Source organism: Phacochoerus africanus, chromosome 3, assembly GCF_016906955.1.
Source record: "Phacochoerus africanus isolate WHEZ1 chromosome 3, ROS_Pafr_v1, whole genome shotgun sequence".
NCBI lineage: Eukaryota > Metazoa > Chordata > Mammalia > Artiodactyla > Suidae > Phacochoerus > Phacochoerus africanus.
The window spans coordinates 86,255,572-86,270,145 of NC_062546.1; the positions used below are offsets into that span (position 1 = coordinate 86,255,572).

Here is a 14,574-nt window from a genome sequence, read left to right on the forward strand (position 1 = left end):
CTTCATAACACAATTTAAACTCAGTAATTCTTACAAGTATCCATGAACAAGTTCCCTCATCCTGACTCCTGCCGCTCATGACTAAGACCTGTAATACGTGTTTTTCCTTCATTAGGTTTTAGAAGATTACCTATTTCTTATGTAAAAGTATAATCATCTTGAAGACAGGGACATTGAAATAGTTATAACTCAGGCACACCTAGCAGAGTTATTTCTAACAACAGATTTCAAATTGGCCATTAAAGGTTTGAAAAATTAAAATAAATTATTTTATTTTTTGAGCATACCCATGCAAAAAACTGATTTATCTCAAAATCAGTAGTTAGTTAGAGGTGATTTTGCCCCTACCCTGCAGGGGACTTTGGAGTTATGTCCGGAGACATTTTTGATTGTCGTAACAAGGAGAAGGTGCTGCTATAGGCATCTGGTACATAGAACTGAGGGTATGCTGCTAGTCAATCTACAGCGTCAGGGCAGTCCTCCACAACTAAGAAATATCTAGTCCTAAATGTCAGTAATGCCAACATTGGACAGCCCTACTCTAATTTAAGAAAACACCCTTATTATTATTAGTTTCAAATTTAAAACTAACTAAATACTTATTATTCACGTAGACCCCATGCCAAACTAATTTCCACATCACTATCATCATTTTCATTATCACTGAAATTAATATTGTTACCTAACTCATCCATATGCTAACCCGTATAATTTGCACACAAGCATAAATGTGACCAGGTATTTTTCATGTATTTTCTTACTGTTTTCTGTTTGATTGTTTTCACTCTTCTGTCTCTCTCTCGCTATATATTCACTTTCCAACACAGTCACCCATATTAAAAGATAAGCATATGTCTTTCAATATGTATTACTATAATTTCCTCATGTGTGTGCATGTATGTATTTGTACCACTTAGTCACTATTGCTGAAACTGGCATGCAAAAGCCACTGCCAGAGGCAAATACTTTCTAATTGCTAACTAGCAGGTAACTTTCTCATTTTGCAGAAAGTAACTAGAATCCAGCTGGCAAAGAAGCTGAGTATACTAGTTTGCAAGAGAATTTTAGGATTGCAGATTTCAGGTTTATGATGACACATAGTAATAGAAGACTTTTGGAGGGAGCTGAGTAGCGACAGACAATATGCAATGTAAAGCTGCTGCTGAGATACCTAGCAGTGTGAATTTGTATTATTGCTGTTGTCTGGTGCACAAAAATGGGTTCTTGTTGAAATCATTTTTTGTTTTGTTTTGCGCCTTTTGTCATTTGACAATATCTCAGTAAAACGATTCCACATAAATTCATGAGGAACTAATTTACTCTCCTCAAAGCCTGAGCATTATTACATAATGGGAATGAATCATAATCCATCCAGGCATTCACTCTGATGGGTTTTCACTTCCAGTCTTCCTTTTTGACCATCATAAATACTGCAGAAATAAATATCACTCTCCATCAATATCTACATATTTTTTTAAATTTTTCTTATAAAACAAAGGCCTAGGTTTGGGATTGCTGATGAGATGGAATATGTTTTGTTTTTAATTGCCATGGTGCTTTTTAATATGTCTATAACATTTTATATTTTCACAGCCAACATAGGCAAGGACTCTTCATTGCACCTCTGCTAATAAGATGTGTAATCTGGGATCATTTCTTAATTCTGATTTTTTTTTTTTCCAAAAAGCAATCCACAGTAGAAGGAAACCCAATAACTATGCCAAGTTGGCTATGACTTTATAGATTCTCTCACACTGGTATAACATATAAGGATTTTGGAATGATTCACATTTTCTAATTTAAAAAATTATCATAAAATCACTCAAATCAGTGAAAATGAAATAGCTTTTCAGTAATATTTCAGCTAAAATAGATCTAACATTTAATTACACTTTTTTTATTCTGATGTTCTTTTTCCATTAAATTTGCTAAAAGTTTGTAAAAGTCTGCTCTTGAAAGTTTGTATTAGGCATTGTCTCTGGTTCTGTCACGGCAAGGTAATTTACATTGTAATTGCTCTCAAACCCCAAATCACAATGACTTTTAACATCAAACACTCATTTCTTGATTTATGCCCATCACAAACTTGCTGGGAGGTGAGGAAGGAGTTTGTTCCAAGCCTGCAACCCTGGCGCTGGGGTGCCTGTCATCTGAAGCATTACTGGTGGTTGTGGCAGGAGGAAGAGAAGGAAGAAAATTGAAAATCAGCTCTTAAAGACACCTGCACAGCAATGACAAATACTGTGTTTACTCACCTGGTAATGAGTAATATCAATTAATGCATTAATTACAATAAATTCTTAGGTTATTTACTCCATATTTTTCAGTTTGCCATGATCCAGCACATAGTATTTCAACTGTTTTCCTGTTTCTTTTGTGGTAACTTTGCCAATTTTGAATTATTTTGTAAGTCTATTAAGACCATTGATTTTGAAAAACTGGGGAGGGAGTGTCCTTTGTGGCTCAGCAGCAACGAATCCAACTAGTATCCATGAGGGTGTGGGTTTGATCCCTGTCCTGACTCTGTGAGTTAAGGATCCGGTGTTGCCCTCAGTTGTGATGTAGGTCGCAGATGTGGCTGGGATCCTGCGTTGCTGTGGCTGTGGTGTAGGCCAGCAGCTGCAGCTCTGATTGGACTCTTACCTTGGGAACTTCCATATGCTACAGGTGCAGCCCTAAAAAAGCCCCCCTCCCAAAAAAAAAGAAAAAAGAAAAACTGGGAAGTTGGCTTTCCATATTAATTGTAAAATTAAATGATCACATAGCTATCCATTTCTATTTGTTAAACTAGTTAGAAGGCTCATTGAAGGACTGGATTGATAGATAGCATCAAAAATATTATGACAGTTTAATCAGTAACATCAGGATAAATGGCATTAGTGTTTGTCATATTTTCAGTGTGATTTAACTCTAGTTCCAGCCCTCGATGATTGCCGTTTGGATCCTTTAAATATCATTTAGCATGTCCAGAGAGTACCTGGGAATATTTTTACTTCTATATTACTAAGGTAGTGGTGAGAGTTTCTGATTATTATTTGAAACTAATATAATTCAAGTGAGAAGTCTAATAACTTAAAAGGCTTTAAAAGGTTATAAACATACATTTTCGTAAAGGCAGCCACTTTTGTCCGCAGAAAAAAGATCTTGTGGACACTCCCTGGTGTTGCAGCTTTTAGCAAATGACATTAAAATTCTGATTCCATATTGCTTGTTCTTTTACATTGAAGCAGATGTCAGTTTCATATGGATTTTGAATATCATCCAATCTGTTCTTCAAATATAAATGTAATTACTGGTCAATGGTTTTGGATAATTTATACATCTGCTGAAGTCGTGGAGGTTTTATTAATCATTTTGACTTAGAGTTTGTTCCCTTCAAAGCTGAGGCTTTGAAACAATGTTACATTGGGTTAAGTCACCCCTAGTTTTGATAATAGTCACATGTGCTTAAGTAGCCGGGGTGTGGATGATCTGATTTTCTATTTACTTACAAGTTCTAATAGAATATTCTTGTACAAAAAGAGAATTCCCTCTAATTAAAGATGATTTTGTGTGCCTGTTTCATATATTGTGAGTGAAAGGCAACAGGAGGTAGGATAAGAAACATGTAAAGCTTATACTTTAGATAGTGCAATATAATTAATATTATTTCTCAATTATAAGGCATTGTGGAAGACATTAAAAACATTTCCATCAAGTTTTAAGATAGCCAAGGTATAGTTCTCAAACTTTTGCCTAAGTATGACCCACATACTTTCATAATAAGCTTATTTCCTATATCTGTATCACTTGAAATCTTTCTCCATGCAAATAGTAAATTTCATTTGTTAATACCTGCCCCTCTCCTTCTAATAACTACCACTACTGCTTTTACTGTTCTACTAACTATTCCTAATACATATTTAGCCAACATAATAGAAGCAACCTAATAGTCACTAGTTTGGGATAGTTTACACATTATCTGAAGCTGTAGAGGTTTTATTTTGGTTTAGAATCTGTAGTGCCTCCAGAAAGTGTAAGATTTTGAACCGGATTATCTTGTGTGAAGTCAGCCCTGCTTTTAGTCATAGCCACATATGCTACATGTTCTACTCTCATTTACTCTTCACATGAGATCTCTAAAGTGGGTCTGAGACTTACCCACAGTTTATAAAGAAGAAGACTGAGACATAAGAAAGGTTCAGCAAGTACAGAACAGGGAACTACATCCAATCACTTGTGATAGAACATGATGGAAGATCATATGAGAAAAAGAATGTATGTATATGTATGACTGGGTCACTTTGCTGTAGAGCAGAAACTGACACAACACTGTAAATCCACTAAAATAAAAAATAAAAAGGAAGTTCAGAAAATTATGAAAGCAATTTGAATTTAATTTTAGGCTGCCTGATTATAAAACTCATATTTTAAATATCTATTTTATCTTTCTTTCTCCTCCCCACCACTTCTTATTCATATGTTGGCATCCTCAACTTTTATACAAATAGCAGGCAGTGGTGGAATGATTAACAAGGCATGCTCACTGTTAAATATGTGCCACATCACCAGAATGAAAACAGAATATCAATAAAATTTTCTAGCTAGTGAGATTGCTTTCATCATTGTGCACACCAAAGTTTAAAATCTAGGACCTCATAATCAATTAGACAGTTATTTCGGAAGTTCTTGTCATTGCTGTGTCTGACAGTTTGTAATGATCCTACAGCATGCTGGAACACATGGACACTAACTTCTTAGTTAAATGTTCAATCTAAATAGAAATTTGGTTTAAATGTTGTTAAATTTGGTTTAACAACATTTAAACCAACAATTTGGTTTAAATTTGGTTAAATGTTCAATCTAAATAGCAATTTGGTTTTCTCTGAAAAATATTCTAGTCTTCCTCCAACATATGGATGAAACATAGTTCTGTGACAGTTATATTATCACATAAACCAGTAGTTTGAAATGTTTAGCATTAAAATTATGTTAAAGTGAGAGTTTCCGCCATGGTGCAGTGGGCTAAGAGTCCGACTGCAGTGGCTCAGGTCATTGCAGAGGTGCAGTGGGTTAAAGGATCGACCATTGCTGCAACTATAGCATAGGTCAAAGTTACAGCTAAGATTTAATCCCTGGCCCAGGAACTTCCATATGCTGTGGGTGCAATGATAAAATTTTAAAAAAATGTTAAAGTAGATTATAAATAACATTATCCTAAGTTATTTATATTAAAGGCAAATCTTTTTGTATGGACAGACATTGTTTAATTTCTACTTTCGTTCCTGTGTTGGGGCTGTTGTTGTTGTTGATGTTGATATTATTTTGGAAGATACTGCAATGTGTTCAAATTCAAACTCTTTCTTGAATCCTCAAGCACACGGTTATTATAACTAATAAGCTATTTCGGAAAGAATTACCAGGGAAGATTGAGGCATAGAGAAATGTGTGCCACTTACCAGTTTGAAGGAATCTTGTCATCCTTTCCCTTAATCAGTGGATCTGTGAGTTAAGCTGAATAGAACAGAGAGATTCTCTAAAGAGTTTTTTTTTTAATTGATCACCAACTGCATTTTTGTTGTAAAAGGAAAGCCCTGAAATTGAAGTTTTTCAAGCAGTTTGCTGTTACTAAAATTGCATTTCGTCCAATTGTCAGTTTCTTAAAAATGCAAAATATTATCTCAAATCCTAGCCAGTTTTGTGGTATAAGAAAAAGATTATTAAGTAAATAAAATATTGTTGTTGAAAATAAGGATTTAAAAGCTTCAATACCAAGTACTATATAATTTATAAATGATAACATGATATTGATAGGATAGGGAAAGAAAGAGCTATTAATAATTGAAAGCAATGCAGACATATACATTAAATAAAAACAAACTGACAGCAGACAAAGAATAAAACACTTAGCTCTTCAGCTATTACTCTCTAATATGAAAGTTTAAAAAAGCCTTCCTAATATTTTGGGTTTTTGGTTTGTTTGTTTTACATGTTTCCTGATCCAGATTTATATTTTTGAAAATAATATCTACTATCAACCTGATATAAAGAGTAGTTCATTGAGACTGACATCTTCTGGAAAAGAAGGAATTATTTTTAATGGAATTGCTGACTGGTTATATGAAGGTGAGTTGAATAGATTTAACTTCAAAAGAATACAAATGACATTTTTTTATACAAAATCTATAAGAAAAATCTGTTCCTTCTGGAACAATAGTAATAGTACTATTCTCATTTCCTCTCAAAATTGCTTTCATGCTTTCATGTCTCTGTGTCTGCTCATATTTTGACTGGTTGCAATTTATATCTACTTGTATGATTCCATGTTTGAGATATATATATAATATACAAATATGTGTAAATATATTAAATGATATGTGCAAATATATTATGTAATATGTGTAAATATATTACATATATATGTATACACATACACATTTAAGCTTTTTGTTGAAGTTAAATAGATTTTATTTTTGATGATGCTTAAATAATGAAACTGAATAATCACCTTACATCACTCTGGAATTAGATGCTGAATTTTTCTGACTCTCTGGAAAAGAAGAAAAAAGATCCTTTATTGCTCAAGAAGTGCATGAAAACCACTTGATTTTAATCATTCCTATTAAGAACATTCTGTCACATTTTAAAAGCTGTTGCATAGGGAGGAAAATAAAACTTACCTAAAGGGTTATTTACAGTAGCTATTGAATCGAGTTTTCATAATAGCTGAGAAAATAAGAAGGAATCAGGTGATAAAAACCTCTATCAAGTTTTATTATGTACCAATTATTAGCTAGTTATAGTTACAGATTGCCTGGAAAAGACTCAAAGTGTGATTTTAATACCTAGGTTTCAGACTACAATTTATCTTAGCAAAATATGTCAAAATTTAAACTAAGTCCATTTGATTAGAAATTATAAAGCAAAGACTCTTCCAGAGAATACATTTTATGCTTGAGTAATACTGGCAAATGTAATCTTTCTACCTCAAAGCTGTTATTTTTACTTATGCAAGAAAAGTAAATCATTTATATGTATTCATTCATTTGTGCCCTCACTCAACAGATATTATTGAAGACCTACTGTGTTTCACGGACTTGTCTAAGTACTGATATATATCAGGAAACAACAAAGTTCTACTCTCAGACTTTACATTAAGAGAGATGTGTTGCTGGGTGGAGCTACTAAGGAAGAGACATTGTAGCCCTCAATATTTACATGTATATTTGTATCTATAATATATTTTGTGTTATATACTAGCATAAAATAATAAAAGATTTTATAAGCCACAGTTTATTCTGAGGAGTAGAGGAAACTACTGTATAATTATCAGGGGTTATTACACTAAGGTATTTTTTAAAATGAATTACACAAATGGATTAATAGGGATTTTTGGTTGAGAGTGTCAGAAGATGACTCTGGCTTTCTTATTTCAAAAAGATAAATTATTGGAGGGACCCAATGAATTGAAGAAACAGGTGACAAACAAACTGGAAACCTGCGTACTTCTGAGAACTTAGATAGTAGGAATTAACCACCTCTTACCTAGAGGAGCTAGGAAAGATATGCCCTTTATATTCAAAATATTTTGATACTGTTTGAGACTCTGAAAGATGAAGAAACCATGTCAATGCAGTGTGGTAAATAGTCATATCACAGTAAACATAGAATTCTATGAAAAAGGAGTCAAACATGGCCCGCTTTAGGGATTTGGAAACATTTTCTTACAGGAAAAACCCTCTGAGATGAGCCTCAAAGATTAAGAAGTTTAACATATAAGAAGAAAGTAGGAGGGATAATCCAAACAATGGTTAAAAGTTTGCAAAAACACAGAAGCTTTAGTAGCAAAATGTGTGCCTAGGGGATTAAATCTGCTTGGTATTACTGAGGCATAAAATTTGAGAAAAAGGAAGTCAACAAGATCCAAGAGACAGTAACCCTAAAAATAATCTGAAATTTCAATTATCCTTCCACTATTAAATAAGGAAACTAATACAGCTTTTCAAGAAAAGAAGTGTCAAGATTAGCTCATTCGCATAAATAGACTGTTTTGGCTACAGTGTAAAGCTAGAATTGAATAATAAAAAGAAACAGTGAACAACTATAAGGCTTTTTCTATGTTCTGTCAAGAGATAATGAGTAATAGGACTAGGATTAGCAGTAAGGAGGGAAGATTCTAAAATGGATGAGCAGTAAAATAAATAGATCACATTTAAATGGATGAAGTGGATAGAAGTCAAGAACTATTTTGTGGCTTCGGGTTTGGATCACTACTAAACAGTGGTGGCAGACACAGTGAGCAAGCAATCATAATGAACAGTAGACTTCAGGGAGTAGAGGGATAATTTAGTGAGATTATTGGTGCTTCGCAGAATGTTAGTATGATGTCTTGAGTGACAAAATGTTGTCTTTAACATTGATGAAATATTGTGTCAACTGGAGGTAAACTCAATTAGAAGTTACTGACTTGACCACTGATTAAAATGATGTGGGCCTTTATCCTTTAGGGAAGGCTACAAATCATTTATGGATTATATTTTTAAGGAAATTGTAAGGAGAGAAATTAAAGACTATTTTCTGGGAAATAAGATGATCATCTCAATTCGAGAATAAACACCTATATATTTGGGATGAAGGTGAACACTGTATTGAGAGATAAGCAGTATGAATGGGCAACAAAAACTTCTGAGATGCCGCTATAGGTCTGACACTTTCCAAAAAGGGGAAAATGGAAAAATTATAGTTTTGCCATTCAAATTAAACACAGTTCTTTGGGCTCATATGTTCTAGGTATCTAGGAGATTCCAGATATACTGTAGGATTTAATTCTTACAATGTTATTATATCAAATCACTTACTGAAGAAACCAAGACTCAGGGAGGATGAGTGACTTGGACATGACCTCAGAGTTCATGAGGGGCAGAGCTGCCACTTGAACCTATGTCTTCAAAGACAGTGCTTCACCCTTGGCTACTCTACCTGTTACAGTGCAGTGCCTTCCATTGTTTCCTAAGGGATGGCATAGATTATGGCCCTAAGGTATTGGATTTCCCTGTTCTGTACCCTTAGCCAAAGACTGAACACTGTTGTCCATGGACTTACCTTAGTTCCTGCTTCATTTCCAAGAAAAGGAATGCTACCAAGGGAATCAATGTTAAGATTGGGCAGAGGGATTTAGGCAATTCAGATGTCATTAATTTTCCCTCAACATTTTGCCTGGAATCGCCAACCTATGCTTCAAGGGGCCCACATGAGCCTTAATCACTTTGCTTGTCCAATGTGGCAATATATTCCAGAATCCAGATCTTCTCTTTTCACTTCAATTTACTCATGGGAAAACAGTGCATATGATCTTCAACAGTATATGTGTATTTCTAGTCTAGAGAGGTCCATTTTATTACTTTTATTACTTTACAGAAATCAACTACAATCTGAATTAGTATGTATGGGAAACTCAAGAAATAATGTGTAACATTTCTACCGTTTTAAAATTGAAATTTACCTTCTGTAGTTAACACTGGGGAAAAAAAAAAGAATAAAAGTGTTACATAAAAGATAATAGAATGTTCTTATGGCTAATTGTAAGTATATAACTTAATTTTTTTTAGGTCCAGACTAATCTGTGAGCATGGTTATTTCTCCCAGTCACTAATGTGGAGTCTTTAAAATTCTTTTGAAAGTGTTATTATAAAGCCTCTTTGTTTCTATTTCTAGTATTATTCAATTCCTAAGGAAAATAAAAGCAAAAAAAATGTGTTTTGAAGAGTTGGTGAAGTCCAGGAGAAAAATAAAACATGATACTCAAAATAAAACATTTAAAATATAATTTACACAAAGCATCTCAAATCATATTTGTATAAATTGGCATATTTAACGTGATAACTAAACAAAATATCAGCTCAATGTTTTGCTTCAAAAAATTAAATTTCAGGAGTTCTCATCATGGCACAGCAGAAACAAATCCTACTAGGAACCATGAGGTTACAGGTTTGATCCCTGGCCTTGCTCAGCGGGTTAAGGATCCAGGGTTGCTGTGAGCTGTGGTGTAGGTCACAGACTTGGCTCAGATCCTGCAATGCTGTGGCTGTGGTGTAGGCCAGCAGCTGTAGCTCTGATTAGACCCCTAACCTGGGAGCATCCATATGCTGTGGGTGAGGCCCTAAAAAGACAAAAAAAAAGACATTAAAGTTCACAGTTACCAAGTTTACAACTATGAAAATTTCCATAAAGTATTTAATCTATTAAATATAAGCAAAAATTAAATGTCACTTTCTATTATTTGAACACATAGAATAATGAACTAATACACAATGATTTACAAATATAATTTAGAATCTCATATTTTAAAGGAGTCCTTTGAAATTCAGTCCAACAGTACTAAGCACGTATATCTATCAGGCATTATCTGAGAGCAATACAATGAGGAATATTGGTTTCTGTGTTTGCACCATTTCCAAATTAGTGGAGTGAAAAACTGTAAACAGTTATTATATAAGGAACCATTTGGAGGATGGTAAATCAGAATATAAATAGAACAACATCAGAATATTAAATGTATGTATAAATGGAATTCTGATGGATTGGTGGAATATAGGGTGGCTTCATAGAAGAAATGACTTTTGCATTGAACTTTAAGAATAGCAATAATCAAAAAGTGAGAGAAAAAATTTACAGGATAAACAATACCCTTATCAACAAATTGGAATTGTTACTTTTTTATTACATGAAGAGGACAATGCAAAATGCCTATATTCACTTTATTTTGTGCCTTTTCATAGACACAGGAAGTCACATTAATCTATTCATTGATTCAACAAATGTTTATTGAATACTTACTAAATCCCAGTAAAACTGGACTGTAACTGATAAAAGGAAAAAAGAAAAATTATTGACACAGCCGTGGAAGCCAGAGGAAGATAGGATAAGCAACAATGCTAGGTCTTAGAAGGTGAAATAAGCTAAGGATTCCAGAGATACTGTTAGGTTTGCTGCAAGAACTCTATAAGAGCAAAATCAGTCAATTGGTAGTACCAGAGGCAAGACTGCTGTTGTTGGAAGTGTAAATGGGAAATGAGAGTGTCATAAATATAGACAATTCTTTCAAGAAAGTTGACAGTGACATACAGAAAATAAGGGGGTAAAATCAACCACAGATCCACAAGCTGACAGTGGCATCCTCAGGATATCCCATCTAAGTTGATAAACTACAAATAAAATCAGCTCACGTTTCAGAATTGCATGCTAATCGGTAAACAACAGTTGCATGAGTTAGTTTTCTGTAAGTGCTTTGTGTTGAGGCTATATTTTTAAGTGTTTGTGATATAAAACAATATGTGTTGAGCACCCCATCTGCACTACAGTGAGATTTTCTAAATCATTGTAATAAAGAAGATGAAGATCCAAACCTACACTGAAAAGAAATAGAATGGAATTTGTAAAAACAGTGTTTGTAAGTATATAATATAAATAACACTTTAAGTTACAATCCATGAATAAAAGCCCTAATTAATTGAAATTAAAGAATGTATGCCTTGTCTAAGAGGACTTTTAAGCAAATGCATATTAAGAATTCTTTTATTTCCTTGCTATACAGTTAGCTTTATTTTTGTACCTGAAAGGAATCAGATAACCCTTTGTGTGTACTACTTGGCTATTTTACCATTTTTGTGAGTACAACTTCAGGTACAAACCACTCTGAAATAAATAAGAGTAGATGATGTCTAGTTTCTATTCTTGGAAAGCAACTGACATACACATGCTTTAGCACCCAGGATAGAACCTGCTTCTTAGAAACCCAGCATGTTCATTTTGGGGAACACATCCTGATCTCTCAGTACCTTCAAGTCTCATAAGAGTTAGAGTTTACACTCAGTTGTCAATTAGCATATTTTTCTTCAGTGTCACAGTGCACAGTTTCAATGGGTGGGAACCAGAAAAATACCATGCACAAACATTCTTCTCAGTTGATTTGCCTGGTTTCATATTGGCCATACCAAACCCAAACTCAGAAACCAGGTGGATATCCTTATTATTCAAATGAAAATGTTCTGAACTTCACAGAGGAGCACACAAGTTCCATCTGCTACTTTTCATTGTAGAGTGGGATTAGTCCAGTTATATACCTGTCTGCAATGCATAACTATAGCCAATACTTGTATTTTTCATGTAAGACTTTACGGGAAATGCCCTCCTTATGAAAATAAAGAGTTTATTACATGGCTTTAATTGTTAATCATAGCTCACTTCCTTAACTGTTCATTCTTTTTCCTTTCCCTTTCAACAACATGTGGCAATTAAGCTAGGGAGAAGCACAAGGAAGGGCTCTAACTTATTCAATTTTAAATTAGTCATTTCTAAAAGAAGCTTAAGGATTTGGTTGTGATGATTGTTGTATACATATAAATGTAATAAAATTCATTAAGTAATAATCAATTGATCAATCAATCAATAAAATAAAAGAAGCTTAAGGAATAGAATTTTCTCTTAGGTGTATGAGGTGCCTGCATCAGTCATACTGTCCACCTGACCATTGAGCGGCTCCTCTGCTATGTATGTGCTCTGGTGAACATTAAGCAGGAGACTAATATCTTCAAATTTTTAAATTTTTACCCCTTCTGACAAGTCTATGTCCTTATCTTTCCCCAGACTTCCTGTAACTAAATCTATAATTTTACTCTTTTTACATTTTTCACCAGGTGGCCATTTATTAGTTACTGTGCATGAGTCTGGATGGATCCATGCTTCAAGCCAAGTCTCCTTCCACACGAAGTGAAAAACTAAACATCTTGTTCAAAAGTCTTCCAGCTTGGAGGGTTGATGTTTATCTAATCTTCATGCCACTTCTATGTCAGATTATATTACAGAGCCTGTCCAAGACCAGTGTTTTCAAGTAGATTGTATAAATCTGCTCATAAGCCAGGCCTTCACTTATTCCTCCTTATGTTAGAAAGCACACCCTGAGGCATAGATGTGAGATGAAGGAAAGAGGATAAAGCAAATGATGAAATACTATGGGCAGTTCACTTATGTGTTCTGGCCTAGTTCCCTATATACTACTTCTATCTTATAGTGGAATACAGCTGTATGTGTTTAGTTTTATGGTCAGTGAATCATATAACAATCAGTTCATGATGGGCAGTTTGGGTTGCATAGTCACTTGGCATCCCATGATCAGGCTGATTATTTCTACCATAGCTCAACAGAGAGCTGCTTTTGAATGGAGGAATATTTATCAGCATAGGAGAAAATGGCATTTCTCTAAAGCTTGCAATGCCTGCGCTTTGTCATGTGGTAATTGTCAGAAGCTGCATGCAATGTATCAGTTTTCCATGAACACTTGTATTACCATCATATATGCTGGGTTACAAGGTAAAGATGGTAGGGATGTACCATGGCCTTGATCTGCTGCACGGCCCTCTCCTGCTCAGCTTCTACTCAGAGCTGGAGGCTTTACAGGTTTGGTCAGCAGCTGGGACCGAAACAGGGCAGCACATGTGAATGTGGTTTACGATGTTCAAAATCCAAACGGTCTAGTCCCTCTTTCCTTTTGGATAGATACAATCTCACCACATTGTCTCTTACTTTATAAGAGATATCTGAGTGTATCCCAGGCTACTAGATTTCTAAGCTCTTCCCAGACTCTTAAACTTTACAGGAATTAATCTTCTACTCTGCCTTTCTGCAGAGGAGGCCTAACTCTCTTGGATAGAGATTGCCTCCATCAGCACGAAGACTTATGGAAATATTGAGATTCAAAATCTCCAACTATTCCACTATAAAATGTGTTATGTATGAGATGGGCCAAGGAAGCATTAAGTGTACTGCACATGTCTACCCAAGCATTCTTATCCTCTATGTCAGGCTCCCAATACTGCTCCACCCTATTGCTTTCTTAGCTTTAACAAGTGAGGTGTTTAAAATTTGTGTTGCAGCTCTGCCACACTTACTATGTTCTCTTGGGCCTCAGCCATATCTTCCTTTCAATTACAGAAGACAGGGACTCCTTCAAAATTGCCATGGCCACCTTTTGTTTATTCCTAATTGAGTGGTCATTGTTTCAATTTCTGTTTATTTCTGTGTAATCCCTCTGAAGGCTTATAAGAATCATATGGACTTCACCTGAAATCTTTACAGTTGCTATTGTTGTAGTAGCAGTGTGTCATAAACCCTTGTCCTCCCAATGCTTTTTTCCCTAGCTGTATTTTATTCTCTGTTATCACCAATGACAGCTGATAACTCATGTTTCCATTTCCTTGCTATGGATCATCTATGCTCCTATTACTCCCAGAAAACTTTAGTATTAGCTCAAACATATAGATATAGGTGGATAGATACAGATTAAATGTAGATGTATAATATATATATACAGATATATCTCTGAGTCTCAAAATCTAATTTTGATGGTCTGTCTGAGTCTACAGCAGGTATTAACCACTGTATCAGTAAGGGTCTTAAAAGGAGAAGAGTTAGCATATTCAATAATTTGAAAAGAATTTATTAAAAAAAGATAATTTACATAGATAAAGGTAGAGGAGATCCAAACGACAGAACTATAATCTAGATTAGTAAGCAGCCAAGCCGTGCCCACCCCTATGA

General features: G+C 34.5%; 1 protein-coding gene across 1 annotated transcript in view; it reads left to right on the forward strand.

Annotated features, from left to right (window-relative positions):
- Nucleotides 1–5,990: 5,990 nt before the first annotated feature.
- The window catches only part of DPP10 (dipeptidyl peptidase like 10), a 113,249-nt gene continuing 104,665 nt past the window's right edge, over nt 5,991–14,574 (forward strand). The window contains exon 1 of the mRNA XM_047772090.1: nt 5,991–6,105. The gene's annotated coding sequence lies outside the window, so the exon portion shown is untranslated. The remainder of the gene's footprint in view (nt 6,106–14,574) is intronic.